Raw genomic sequence first — 14,186 nt, forward strand, 5'->3', positions numbered from 1 at the left:
CCATCTGTCCCTCCATCCATCTGTCCCTCAATCTATCTGTCCATCCATCCCTCCGTCTGACCATCCATCCATCTGTCCTTCCATCTGTCTGTCCATTCATCCGCCTGTCTGTCCATCTGTCCCACCATCCATCTGTCTGTCCCTCCATCCGCCTGTCTGTCCATCTGTCCCTCCGCCTGTCTGTCCATCCGTCCCTCCGTCTGACCATCCATCCATCTGTCCTTCCATCTGTCTGTCCATTCATCCGCCTGTCTGTCCATCTGTCCCTCCATCCATCCCTCAATCTATCTGTCCACCCATCCATCTGTCCTTACCTCTGTCTGTCCCTCCATCCGCCTGTCTGTCCATCTGTCCCTCCATCCATCTGTCCCTCAATCTATCTGTCCATCCATCCCTCCGTCTGACCATCCATCCATCTGTCCTTCCATCTGTCTGTCCATTCATCCGCCTGTCTGTCCATCTGTCCCTCCATCCATCTGTCCTTCCATCTGTCTGTCCCTCCATCCGCCTGTCTGTCCATCCGTCCCTCCGTCTGACCATCCATCCATCTGTCCTTCCATCTGTCTGTCCATCCATCCGCCTGTCTGTCCATCTGTCCCTCCATCCATCCCTCAATCTGTCCATCCATCCCTCTGTCTGACCATCCATCCATCTGTCCTTCCATCTGTCTGTCCATCCATCCGCCTGTCTCTCCATCTGTCCCTCCATCCATCCCTCAATCTGTCCATCCATCCCTCCGTCTGACCATCCATCCATCCATCCGTCCCTCTGTCTGTCCATCCATCCACCCGTCTGTCCATCTGTCCCTCCATCCATCTGTCCCTCAATCTATCTGTCCATCCATCCCTCTGTCTGTCCCTCCATCCATCTGTCCTTACCTCTGTCTGTCCATCCATCCGCCCGTCTGTCCATCTGTCCCTCCATCCATCCCTCAATCTGTCCATCCATCCCTCCGTCTGACCATCCATCCATCTGTCCTTCCATCTGTCTGTCCATTCATCCACCTGTCTGTCCATCTGTCCCTCCATCCATCCCTCAATCTATCTGTCCATCCATCCATCTGTCCTTCCATCTGTCTGTCCATCCATCCGCCTGTCTGTCCATCTGTCCCTCCATCCATCCCTCAATCTATCTGTCCCTCCATCCATCCATCTGTCCCTCTGTCTGTCCATCCATCCGCCCGTCTGTCCATCTGTCCCTCCATCCATCTGTCCCTCAATCTATCTGTCCATCCATCCCTCCGTCTGTCCCTCCATCCATTTGTCCGTCCCTCTGTCTGTCCATCCATCCGCCCGTCTGTCCATCTGTCCCTCCATCCATCCCTCAATCTATCTGTCCATCCATCCCTCCCTCCGTCTGTCCCTCCATCCATCCATCCCTCTGTCTGTCCCTCCAACCATCCCTCCATCCATCTGTCCATCCATCTAGCCATCTGTCTGTCTCACCATCCATCCCTCCATCTCTCCATCCATCCATCCCGCAATCTATCTGTCCAGCCATCCCTCCGTCTTTCCCTCCATCCGTCCCTCTGTCTGTCCCTCCATCCATCTGTCTCTCCATCCATCCTTCCACCTGTCCATCCATCCGTCGGTCTGTCCCTCCATCCCGCCATCCATCCATTCCTCCATCTGTCCCTCTATCTGTCCATCTGTCCCTCCATCCTTCTATCCATCCAGCTATCCAGCCATCCCTCCATCCATCCAGCAGTCCGTTCATCCATCTGTCCATCCCTCCATCTGTCTGTCCATCCATCTGTCTGTCCATCCATCTGTCCATCCCTCCATAGAATCGGAGGACTGGAAGGGACCTCAAGAGGTCATCTAGTCCAGTCCCCTGCACTCATGGCAGGACTAATTATCTAGACCATCCCTGACAGATGTTTGTCCAACCTGCTCTTAAAAAATCCCCAGTGATGGAGATTCCACAACCTCCCTAGGCCATTTATTCCAGTGCTTAACCACCCTGACAGTCAGTTGGGAATTTTTTCCTAATGTCCAACCTAAACCGCCCTTGCTGCAATTTAAACCCATTGCTTCTCGTCCTGTCCTCAGAGGTTAAGCAGAACAATTTTTATCCCTCCTCCTTGTAACAAGCTTTTATGTATTTGAAAACTGTTCTCATGTCCCCTCTGAGTTTTCTCCAGACTAACAAACCCAGTGCTATCAATCTTCCCCCGCAGGTCATGTTTTCTAGACCTTTCATCATTCCTGTTGCTCTTCCCTGGACTGGCTCCAGTTTATCCACATCTTTCCTGCAATGTGGCGCCCAGAACTGGACACAACACTCCAGCTGAGGGCTAATCAGTGCGGAGCAGAGCGGCAGAATCACTGCTCGTGTCTGGCCTACAACGCTCCTGCTAATACAGCCCAGAAGGATGTTTGCGGCCCTGCCGGCTCCTACTGAGCCCGCTAGATGGAGCCCGTGGGCCAGGGCTGGGGGCGAGTGAAGGCAGCCGGGGGCTGGCGGGAGGCGCTACAGCAGGGAGGGATGCGGGATGCTCCAGCCAGGGCCGGCGCTTCCATTTAGGCGACCGCTAGGGCACCAGGATTTGGGAGGGCGGCATTTTGCAGCCTTTGGCGGCAATTCGGCGGCAGGGGTCCTCCGCGCTCTGAGTCATCGTCAGCAATTCTGCGGTGGGTCTTTCACTTGTTCCGGGACCCGCCGCCAAAGTGCCCCGAAGACCGGGAGCGCGGAAGGACCCCCCCGCTGCAGAATTGCCACCAACGACCGGGAGCATGGAAGGACCCCCACTTAGGGCGCCAAAAACCCTGGTGCTGCTCCTGGCTCCAGCTGAGAGCAGGTCTGAGCTGGGGCCCTGAGCAGCATCCCGCAGAAGTGCCAGGGCCCAGGCCCAGCTCAGTGCTCAGGTGGGAGCCCGGCAGCCGCGCTCGGCCCTAAACGGGCATCTGGAGTTAAATAGTGAAAAGGGGCCCCCAAAAGGAACAAGTGCTGGGCTTTACCCTAACCCCACCAGCTCTGCCAGTGCCCCTCACTCCCGACCCGCAGCCCCTGCTGCCCCAGCCCTGAGCTCCCCACCCCACATACCCCTGCTGGTGCCTCTCAGTCCTGACCTGCAGCCCCTGCTGCCCCAGCTCTGATCTCCCCACCCCACACAGCTCTGCCAGTGCCCCTCAGTCCCAACCCACGGCCTCCTACTATCAGGGCTGGATTACTGCTCCTGTGGACCTGGGGCTATTAGATTTTGTGGGGGCCCTGGGGTTTGGAGTGAGGGAGTGGGCTCCGGAGTGGGGCACGGGATTGGGGTGTGGGATGCAGGCTCTGGGTGGGAGTTTGGGTGCAGGTGGGGGCTCCTGGCTGGGGTAGGGGGTTGGATGCAGGAGGGGTTGGGGGTGCAGGCGCTCTCTGGGAGGTGCTTACCTTGGGCGGCTCCCGGTTGGCAGCACAGCAGGGCTAAGGCATGATCCCCGCCTGCCCTGGCTCCATGCTGCTCTGCTCCCCGAGGTGGACAACGTGTCTGGCCCCTAGGCAGAGGGGCCAAGCCGCTCTGTGCGGTACACATTACCCATGCAGGCAGGAGCCACCCCGCAGCTCCCATTGGCCGCAGTACCCAGCCAATGGGAGCTGCGGAGCCAGCACTAGCGACGGGGACAGCGTGCAGATATTCTCTGAATGCCCCTCACCTAGGGGCCACAGGGGAACATCGGTGAGCTGGCGCTCGCAGTTCCAGGCCCAGGATGGGCGCTGAGGCTCAGGGACTGGTGTCTGGGCAGCAGCGCAGGTACTTGCTGCAGGACGGGTGAAAAGAAGCAGCGGGGCTGCATCCGGCCCATGGTGCCTCCCTTCCCAGGCCACAGCCCCTGAAGCCCCTGCATTAATCCGGCCTTGCCTGCTATCCCAGCCCTGAGCTCCCCACCCCCACCCCCACCCCCAACCTGCAGCTCCTGTTGTCCCAGCCCCAGGCTCCCCACAGCTCTGCTGGTGCCCTTCACTCGTAAGGATTATCCAGACCATGCCTCACAGGGGTTTATCCAACCTGCTCTCAAAAACCTCCAGGGACGGAAATTCTACAACCTCCCTGGGCAAGTTATTCCCACACTTAACCACCCTGATGGGAAGTTTTTCCTAATGTCCAACCTAAGCCGCCTTTGCTGCAGTTTAAAGCCAGCGTAAGGGCCCGCAGCCCCCTGATGTCCCAGCCCTGCACACACACCCCAGCTCTGCTGGTGCCCCTCACTCCCGACCTGCAGCCCCTGCATGGAGTCCCCCTGTGTATCGCTCCCTATGTGAGGGGTTCGGGTCTTCTGGGGACCTTTTTGTCCCTTCTGGTGGCCCGGGAGGCCTGAGTGATGTGGAGTCAAGTATCCCCAGAGTCCCGCTGCAGCGAGCTGCCCGCCCCTGCCAGCCCCACAAGGGTGTTGCCGGCTTCATCCTGCACAGCATCCAGCCCTTGTTTCCATGGCAGCTGCTCTTCCTGCTGGGCTCATGGGCGCTGATTGGCCACCGCTGCCTAGGCAACACAGATGGAGGAGAAGACTGGACCGGCAGGAGGGGAGTGGGAGGCAGAGTCACTTATTTATAGGGGGGAAGATGCACCCAGGGTGGAAGGGCAGGAGCAGCAGGCCCCAAAGGGAGGGCTGAGTGCACCCCACCCAAGCAAGGTAAACCCTCATGTGCCCTGGTGCAAGGGCCAGCCCGTCTCCCCCTGCGCCCTGCCCAGGACACCCACCGGCCCCTCCTGCCGTCGTAGCGAGCATAGCAGCTGCCTGGGCAAAGGAGCACAGTGTCTAGCTTGAGTCCCCACTGCCCAAAAGCAGGAATGGGGGCTGCAGGCCCCGTCCCACCTGAGCTCCACTCACACCCGGGAAAGAGAACAGGGCTGCGTGGCACGGCCAGGCCAAGGGGTCTCTGAGACCTCGGCAGCAGCTCACCCAGGCACCAGGACCTGCCTCTCCTTTCCCCATCAGCTGTTTTCTCCTTGCCCCATGAAGATTGGAGCCCCAGGTGCCAGGCACTGCACAGACCCTGTGGGACAAGGGGCCCTGCACCACAGGCTTACAGCCCCCATTACAAGTGGGGCTCTGCAGCCCAGAGAGATGAGCTCATGCAGCGAGAACCAGGCACAGACCCCAGGTGTCCTGCGAACGGAAGTCTAGGCTCCCATCTGCCACCTTTGCCAGGTGACCAGTTCAGAGCCCGCTCTGGGAACCCAGGTATCGCTCCCTTTGGGTAGCCACCAATTGGGCCTTGGCTGACTTCCAAACCGGGGCACCGAATGGGGCTGCCTGGGACAGGGTCAGAGGCAGCCACATCTCAGCACCAGGCGAGGGGTCCCTGTATAAACAGCCCCTGTGCCTCACCCCAGAGGTGGCTGCATCTCAGCACCAGGTGAGGGGTCCTTGTGCAGCTGTTATAAGCGGGGTGCTTCACCCCAGAGGAGGCTGCATGTCAGTGGCGGGTGCTATGCATGTGGTGCTTGGCTGCATCAGCACCAAGAGCCTTGGATGTGCCAAGGTGGGGCCCCTACAGATCCCTGGGGGGAAAGACCCCAGGGAAGCGATAGAGAATCTCCCAGCAGCGGCATCAGGCTCAGCCTGCTCTACCCCCCCCCGCCCCCCCATAGACCCCAAGATGGGACAGCAGAGAGCAGGGGCTTTTCCTGATAAACGAAAGCCCCCTTCCCCGGTCCCTGCCCCCCCACCCCGGGGGCTCTGGCTGCTGACTCAGTGGGGTGAGGCTCCCTCTGCCCTGCTATGCAGAGCCAGGGGATTAGCCACAGCCACCCATGAACCGGGCTTGTCCTGCCGCCAGGTGGGCTTGACTCCCGGACACCAGGGCTGCCAGATGTGCAAGACAAACAGCTGCTGCCCCCAGCTGGGCCTGGTGCTGGAGGGAGGCCAGGATAATCTGGGATACCAGGCTGTCCTGCCTGCCCCAGCCCTTCACGCCTCTGCAGCCCTGCTCATGACCCGGGCAGGGCAGCGACCCAGCCCCCTTCCATACCAACCCCAGGGGGTGCAATGGGGGAGGGATGCAGCCCCCCTGCTCTGAGGTTGGGGGCCTCTGGGGGGTGCAATGGGGGAGGGGAGGGATGCAGTCCCCCCGCTCTAAGGCTGGGAGCCTCTGGGGGTGCAATGGCTGAGGGGGAGGGATGCAGCCCCCCCTGCTCTCAGGCTGGTGGTCTCTGGGGGTGCAATGGGGGAGAGGAGGGATGCAGCCCCCCACTCTAAGGCTAGGAGGCTCTGGGGGTGCAATGGGTGAGAGGGTGGGATGCAACCCCCCCTGCTCTCAGGCTGGGGGCCTCTGGGGGTGCAATGGGGGAGGGGAGGGATGCAGCCCCCCCGCTCTAAGGCAGAGGGGCGCTGGGGGTGCAATGGGGGTGGGGGTGGGATGCAGCCCCCCCTGCTCTCAGGCTGGTGGTCTCTGGGGGTGCAATGGGGGAGAGGAGGGATGCAGCCCCCCCGCTGTAAGGCTAGGGGCTCTGGGGGTGCAATGGGTGAGGGGGTGGGATGCAACCCCCCCTGCTCTCAGGCTGGGGGCCTCTGGGGGTGCAATGGGGGAGGGGAGGGATGCACCCACCCCCGCTCTAAGGCAGAGGGGCACTGGGGGTGCAATGGGGGTGGGGGTGGGATGCAGCCCCCCCTGCTCTCAGGCTGGTGGTCTCTGGGGGTGCAATGGGGGAAAGGAGGGATGCAGCCCCCCCCCCCGCTCTCAGGCTGGGGGGGATTCGGAGCAGACGCACGTGGTCCTTGTTCCTTTGGTGACAGGCTCTTGCTGGTTGCTGATTGGCTGCGCCGGGCGCAGCTCGCACCAATGGGAGCCCGGCTGGGGGGGCAGTCTCAGCTGCTGGGGGGGGAGCGCGGCCAAGTGGAACCGGCGGTGTTAATCAGAGAGCGGGGGGGGTGGGTCAGAGTGGGGTCAGAGGTCAGAGTGGGGGTGGGGGCCGGGTCAGGAGTGCAGAAAGGGCCAAGGTCAGGGGTGGGGGATGGGGCAGAGCGGGGTTCGGGGCACAGAGCGGGGGTGGGAGATGGGGCTGGGAGCCAGGACTCCTGGGTTCTCTCCCTGGCTCTGGGAGGGGAGTGAGGGTTAGTGGTTAGAGCAGGGAGGATGGGAGCCGGGACTCCTGGGTTCTCTCCCCGGCTCTGGGAGGGGAGTGGGGTCTAGTGGTTGGGGGGGGCCTGGCTGGGAGCCAGGACTCTGGGTTCTTTCCCGGCTCTGGGAGGGGAGGGAGGTTTATTGGGTTAGAGCAGGGGAGTTGCGGGGTGGGCCTGGAAGCCAGGACTCCTGAGTTCTCTCCCGGCTCTGAGGGGAGTGGGGGCTGGTGGTTGGGGCTGGGAACCAGAACTCCTGGGTTCTCTTCCGGCTCTGGGAGGGGAGTGGGGGCTGGTGGTTGGGGCTGGGAACCAGAACTCCTGGGTTCTCTTCCGGCTCTGGGAGGGGAGTGGGGGCCAGTGGCTAGATTGGGGGCCTGGTGTCAATGGGGGTGCAGGGCCCTTGGGCTGGGGCTAAGGGGAGGGTCAGTGGGGGAGGGGCCCCCGTACCTGTTGGGGAGCCTCAGTTATAAACTACATCTCCTGTTCCCTGCCCCCAAGGACCCCCCCCGGGGCTGGTGCCCCCAAACTCCCACTCTGACCCTGGACACATTGGCTCCAGGCTGTTGCCACGTTCTGCTCTCAGCCACGGGTGCGCGGCCGCCGGCCCCCAGCCACAGCCTGGGAGGAAGTTGAATCAGCAGGTGGTTTCCCCACGTGCCCAGTGAGCTCATTGTCAGGGGCTTTCTGGAGGGCTGTGGGCGCTCCGGTGACAGCGGGAGGCGGGTGTCATCACCGCGGAGGTGACATCAGGGCCTCACTCTGCAGCGGAGGTGAATGCTGCCCAGCCGGCGTCGAAGGACCTGGCCAAGGGGACAGTTACGGGCTCCAGGACGGGAGCCGAGAGGGCAGTGTCTTGCCCCGATCAGCTGGGGGACCTTATGCAACTCACGTCGCTGCTCTGTGCCTCGGTTTCCCCACCCACCCTTTGTCCATTTAGACTGAAAGTTCTTTGGGGTGGGGAATGTATCTTGGCCGGGGTCTGGGCGGCGCCCGGCCCAACGGGGCCCTGATCTCGGCTGGGGTCTGGGCGGCGCCCGGCCCAACGGGGTCCTGATCTCGGCTGGGGTCTGGGCGGTGCCCAGCACGACAGGGCCCTGATCTCAGCCAGGGTCTGGGCAGGGCCTGGCACAAAGGGGCCCTGATCTTGGCTGAAGACCCCCTGTTGGAACAGGCACCTGACTCTGGCTACTCTCTGCCTGACACCTCGGGTGTTGCCGACACCTGTGCAAAGTGCTGCCGGAACAGGATTCTCTGCTGGCCCAGAGAATTTCACACCCATTGTGCCCAGGTCTGGGGCCAGCACAAACCAGGTGTAAATGCTCCCACTCTGGGCAGGGCAGCATTGGGCCCAGGCTGCGGGTCTAGGGAGAATCGGGCCCCACAGCATGTGCTGATGCAAGGCACTGAAGGTACAAGTCAGACTCGCCCGGGGGTCCCAGCGGCCAGGGCCATTTGCAGCCACTGGTGCATTTTAAAACGAGCCCTTTGCAGGGGGAGGGGCTGCCCGGCATGACTGGGGAAGTGGGGGGCTGATCCTGGCAGAGTCTGCACCAGCTGAGAATGCAGCTCCCCCATCCCATCAGCCGAGTGGGACCTTGTTCATCCAAAGAAACTGTCTGTCTGGGGACACAAGCGCCCGCCCGCCAGCTAAGCCGGACCCGCCCCAGTTCAGGCAGCAGCTCCAGTCGCGGTCTGAGTGACCGTGGGCGGGGGGAGGCGTGTGTGTGTGTTTGTAGCGCGCGCGCACACACACACACACCGCCTGCACTGCATCAACACACACACACACACACCGCCTGCACTGCATCAACATACACTCACACACACACACCACCTGCACTGCATCAACACACACACACACCGCGCCTGCACTGCATCAACATACACTCACACACACACACCACCTGCATTGCATCAACACACACACACACCCCGCGCCTGCATTGCATCAACACACACACACACACGCCTGCATTGCATACACACACTCACACACACACACACCCGCCTGCATTGCATACACACACTCACACACACGCACCCCCGCCTGCATTGCATCATGCGAGCCGGGACGCTGCTGAATGGCCGGGGCTGTCTCTGGGTAAACTCACCTTGGCAGCAGCATGACTCATTGGGGGGCGCCTGGCGCATGTGCGGCCCCCGGGGAACCGGCGGGGGGGGGGGAATAAACAGGCCCTGATGTCAGAGTAACGCGGCTCCCCGGGGCCCGGCCGCCACGGGACGCTGCCATTGGCTCCTGCCCGCCCAGCCTTCGCAACCGGCCTCCCACAGCCCGTCCCCGGCTCGGCTCCGTGTCCCGCCTCGGGGCGCATCCGGAGAGCCGGTCATCATCCCGGGGCCCCCGCCCGCCCGGGTTCACACCCCCTGATCTAGGTCACCCGCACGAGTTGGCTGGGGCTCAGCAGAGCTGCGGCACCAGCTGGTTCCCACTGGCCGGGATGATTAGCCACGGGAATAATGGGGGGCGGGACTGAGGGGCACCACCAGGGCTGGCTCCGGGGCAGGCACTGCAGGGAAACGCTCCAGGTACATCTGGGGTTTCCAGCGAGGTGACCTGAGGAGACCTGGGATGGGGGAGCTGCATTCCCAGCTGCTCTGGGGGAGTCCCCGTCCCACACGTCCTGCTGCTTTCCCACGGGCCCCATAGCAGGCTGCCCCAGGGGCATAAGGGGGAGGAAGCGCCTGCCCCCCACAGCCCTGCAGGGGGCAGCGGCCCACACCATCTGACCGGGAGAAGCGTGCAATATTGGTGTGCAATGCAGTGCGTGAATGCACGGAGCATGCAAAGCGGTGAACATGCCATGAGTTTGCTGAGTCTCCGTTCCCAGGGGACAGGGGGCCCCAATTCAGCAGCACTAACTATCCTTGTTATTGCAGCCGCAGACCTGGGGCCCGGGAGACCAAGCTCCCGTTGAGAGGGGTCCCTGTGGGGCAGGGGGGACATCGAGGAGCATTCCCCAGCTCTGACCCTGTTCTAGGCACATGGTGTGGGGAGAGAGGATTCAGCCTCCCGCAGCTGCAAGGCAGCCCCTGCCCTGCCCACCAAAGCGGGAATTCCCCTCCCTTAGCCCCATGGTGGGAATTCCCCACAGCCTGGACAATCCCCAGGCTGCAGCCCTGGACAAAGTCAGAGGCCCCAGGTCCAGACTGAGGGGCACCAGAACTGTAGTGGGAGGGGGAGCCCAGGGCTGGGCTAGCAGGGGCTGTGGGTCGGGAGTGAGGAGCACCTGCAGGGCTGGAGGGGGAGCCCAGGGCTGGGGTAGCAGAGGCTGCGGGTCAGGAGTGAGGGGCACCTGCAGGGTTGGGGGGGGGCAACCCAGGGCTGGGCGAGCAGGGGCTGTGGGTCAGGAGTGAGGGGCACCGGAAGAGCTGGGGGGAGCCCAGGGCTGGGCTAGCAGGAGCTGCAGGTCAGGAGTGAGGGGCACCTGCAGGGCTGTTGGGGGGAACCCAGGGCTGGGCTAGCAGGGGCTGTGGGTCAGGAGTGAGGGGCACCTGCAGGGCTGGAGGGGGAGCCCAGGGCTGGGCTAGCAGGAGCTGTGGGTTGGGAGTGAGGGGCACCGGCAGAGCTGGGGGGAGCCCAGGGCTGTGTGTGGGGAGGGGGCACTGTGCAGGGAGGGCCCTGTGAGCTGGGCCGGTCTGGCAGATGAAGGTGGCTCCTGGAGGCAGCTCGGTGCCAGGAGGGAGGGGGCGGCTCAGGGAGCCCAGATGGGTGGGGGATTCAAGCCCTGCACAATCCCCCTCTGTTCCAGGGTCTGTGAGTGTCTGTGCCGGACCCGGGGGTGTGTGTGTCATGTGTGCACCGCATGGGCGACACATCAGGCGCTGCAAGGGGGGTGCTGGGAGACCAGGGCCTGGCTGGGCCATGCCTGGGGAGAGCCACAGAGCGGCTCTGTGGTGTTCATCTGTCTCTGCCTGTGCATTAGTGTGTGAGCACTAGTGTGTGTTCACATGTACGCCTGTCTGTATGTCTGTGCACTAGTGTGTGCGAGCACTAGTGTGTTCATGTGTACACCTGTGTCTGTGCACTAGTGTACGTGTTCACATGTATGCCTGTCTGTGCTTGTGCCTTAGTGTGTGTGTTTTCACCTGTGTGCATGCACATTCATATGTTGTATGCCTGTCTGCACGTTAGCGTGCGTTCATGTGTACACCTGTCTCTGCGTGTGCACTAGTGTGTGTACATATACACCTGTCTGTGTGTGCATGTATCTGTGCATTAGTGTGTAGAGAAAGACACACACATGGGGGGGATGCTCTCTCTGCTCCCTGCCCTCCAGGCAGGTGTCCAATACTCCAAGTGGCACGTGGACCTACCTTCCCCATGGGGCCTGACCCCAGCCATGAGACTAGCCCCAGCCCGGCCCCTCTTCCGCTGTTCACAACACAATTGTGGTCTCGTGTGAGGCCATGTGTCCTTCCCAGTCCCCACAGACGCTGACCGTGTTGCCAGGAGGGGGAGCCGAGGGGTGGCCTGCAGAGCTAGGGGACACTGACCGGGGGGTCCTGGGCTGGGGCAGCTGCCCTGTCCCCTTCCCCACTTGTTCTGAGAGGCAGATGCAGTGGAGGGGGTGAGAGGTGCCTGGTTAGTACAACCCCCACGCCCCCCCAGAGGGACAGACCCTGCTGTGGGACCGGGCAGGTGCATTGTGGGAGGGAGCTGCTGGTGTCTCTGGGCCCGATCCTGCCCCTGGGGAGGTTGGGGACAGGGGGGCCAGTGGCTGCTCCTGGCTGGCCTGGCCCTGCCCCAAATGCCACATGGGGACACATCCAAACAGCCATTCGGGGGGTCGGGAGGAGGAGGCAGACAGACAGACGGGGGAAGGTGGAGGGGACAGACAGGCGCGGGGCAGGCACAGGACAGACAGACGGACCGGGGGGCAGGCAGACAGCCGAGGTGGGGTGGACTGACAGACAGACTGGGGGCAGGCAGGCCAGGGGACAGACAGATGGGCGGGGGCAGATGAATGGACAGACAGACGGGGAGCAGGCGGACGGACAGACAGACAGGGATGGGGGTAGGCTGGGGGGGTCGGACAGACAGGGGAGCAGACAGAGACAGACGGGGGGGCAGGTGGGGGCAGCAGCGGGCGGCCCCAGCTATCGCCGCCCGCGGGCGGGTCGCACCGATTCGCCGCCCGGCGCGGCTCCCTGGTTGGCCCGGCCGCTGTTACCGGGGGACGCGGCTTCTGCCGCCGCAACTTCGCCTGGAAACCGGCCGCGCTGCTGCGCCTGCCCCGAGCCGCCGCGCTGAATGGCTGGGCCGGCCCGAGCGGGCTGGTCCCGAACCGGCCTAAGCCCCACCCCGGCCCCACCGCGCCCAGCTCCGGGGCTGCGTGTGAAATGTCTCCGCCCAGGGCATCCTAGAGCCGGGAGAGAACCCAGGAGTCCTGGCTCCCAGCCCCCCGGCTCTAACCACCAGCCCCCACTCCTCTCCCAGTACTGGGGAAAGAACCCAGGAGTCCTGGTTCCCAGCCCCCCACTTTAACCACTAGTCCCTATGCCTATCCCGTCCCAGAGCCCGCAGAGAACCTAGGAGTCCTGGCTCCCAGCCCCCTCCTCTAACCACCAGCCCCTACTCCCCTCCCAGAGCCAGGAGAGAACCAAGGAGTCCTGGCTCCCAGCCCCCCCGCTCTAACCACTAGTCCCTATGCCCATCCCAGAGCCCACAGGAGTCCTGGCTCCCAGCCTCCCTACTCTAACCACTGGTCCCCACTCCCCTCCCAGAGCCAGGATAGAACCCAGCAGTCTTGGCTACCAGCCCTTCATTCTGACCACTAGACCCCACTCCCCTCCCAGAGCTGGAAGAGAACCCAGGAGTCCTGGCTGCCAGACCCTCTGTTCTGACCATTAGTCCCCCTCCCACACACCTCAGAAATGCAGCCCCCAACACTGGCAGTTGGTGTTAGGCCAGTGCTGCTGCCCCCCAGGATTCCTGTGAGCCCCTCACTAGTTGTGTGTGTCTGTGTCGGCCCATGGGAGGTGGGTTTTAACAGCAAAGGACTTTCTCAGCTTTCGCTGTGTTACAGCAGGGCAAATCCAGAGTCGCCTCATTGAACTCCGAGCCCACTGCGAGTCGCAGCCCTGAGCATGCTGCAGTCATGATGTGTGGCCCCTGGTGCGACGCACGGCCCTTGGTGCGGTGCACGAAGGGCATAACAGCAGAGCCTGGCACATTCTCCCCATGGCGGAGAGGGGAGCTGAAGGCTGAGAGGCAGAGACTTGCAGGAACTAGAATCCAGCTCTCCTAGGCGAGCTCTTTCACCCCATGCTGCCTCTGCCCCCAGAACGCCCCAGTTCTGGCCCCTCACGGCAACTCCTGCGCCCGCAGGCTGGACGGCACATCCTGAGCCACATCGCCGCAGCGCAGCTCTTCCCCCACTGCAGCCTTCAGTGACGGAAACACAAAGCTGATGAAAGTCACCTCTGAGTCACACGCCCCAGCGGCTTTGGGAGCCGGTGCTTCCTGCCACCCCAGCCACTCACCCTGGGTCCCGGAGCCCCCTGGAGCCTGCTTCTCCCTGGAGAGCGTGTGTGTGTTCGTGTGCAGTTGGGTAGGGACGTCTTAGGGTCTGTATCTGTCCATCTTCCCACTTGCTGTCACCTGTAACACCCAGCTCGGGTTGCCCAGGTGCTCCAAGTGCCTGTAATTGGTGCCTGAACTCATGCAAGATTCATGTGTATTTGTGAGCTCTTTGAGGCAGAGACTGTGCTGTTCTTGGTCTGTGCAGCGCCCGACACGACAAGGCCCTGATCTCAGCCGGGGTCTGGGCAGCGCCCGGCACGACAGGGTCCTGATCTCGGCCGGGGTCTGGGCAATGCCTGGCACGACAGGGCCCTGATGTCAGCCAGGGTCCGGGCAGCACCCAGCGCGACAGGGCCCTGACCTTGGTTGGGGTCTCAGCAGCGCCCGGCACAACAGGGCCCTGATCTTGGCCAGGGTCTGGGCAGCGCCCGGCACGACAGGGCCCTGATCTCGGCCGGGATCTGGGCAACGCCCAGCACGACAGGGCCCTGATCTCAGCCGGGGTCTGGGCAACGCCCAGCACGACAGGGCCCTGATCTCAGCCGGGGTCTGGGCAGCGCCCGGCACGACAGGGCCCTGATCTCGGCCGG

Source organism: Gopherus evgoodei, unplaced genomic scaffold (genome assembly GCF_007399415.2).
Source record: "Gopherus evgoodei ecotype Sinaloan lineage unplaced genomic scaffold, rGopEvg1_v1.p scaffold_48_arrow_ctg1, whole genome shotgun sequence".
NCBI lineage: Eukaryota > Metazoa > Chordata > Testudines > Testudinidae > Gopherus > Gopherus evgoodei.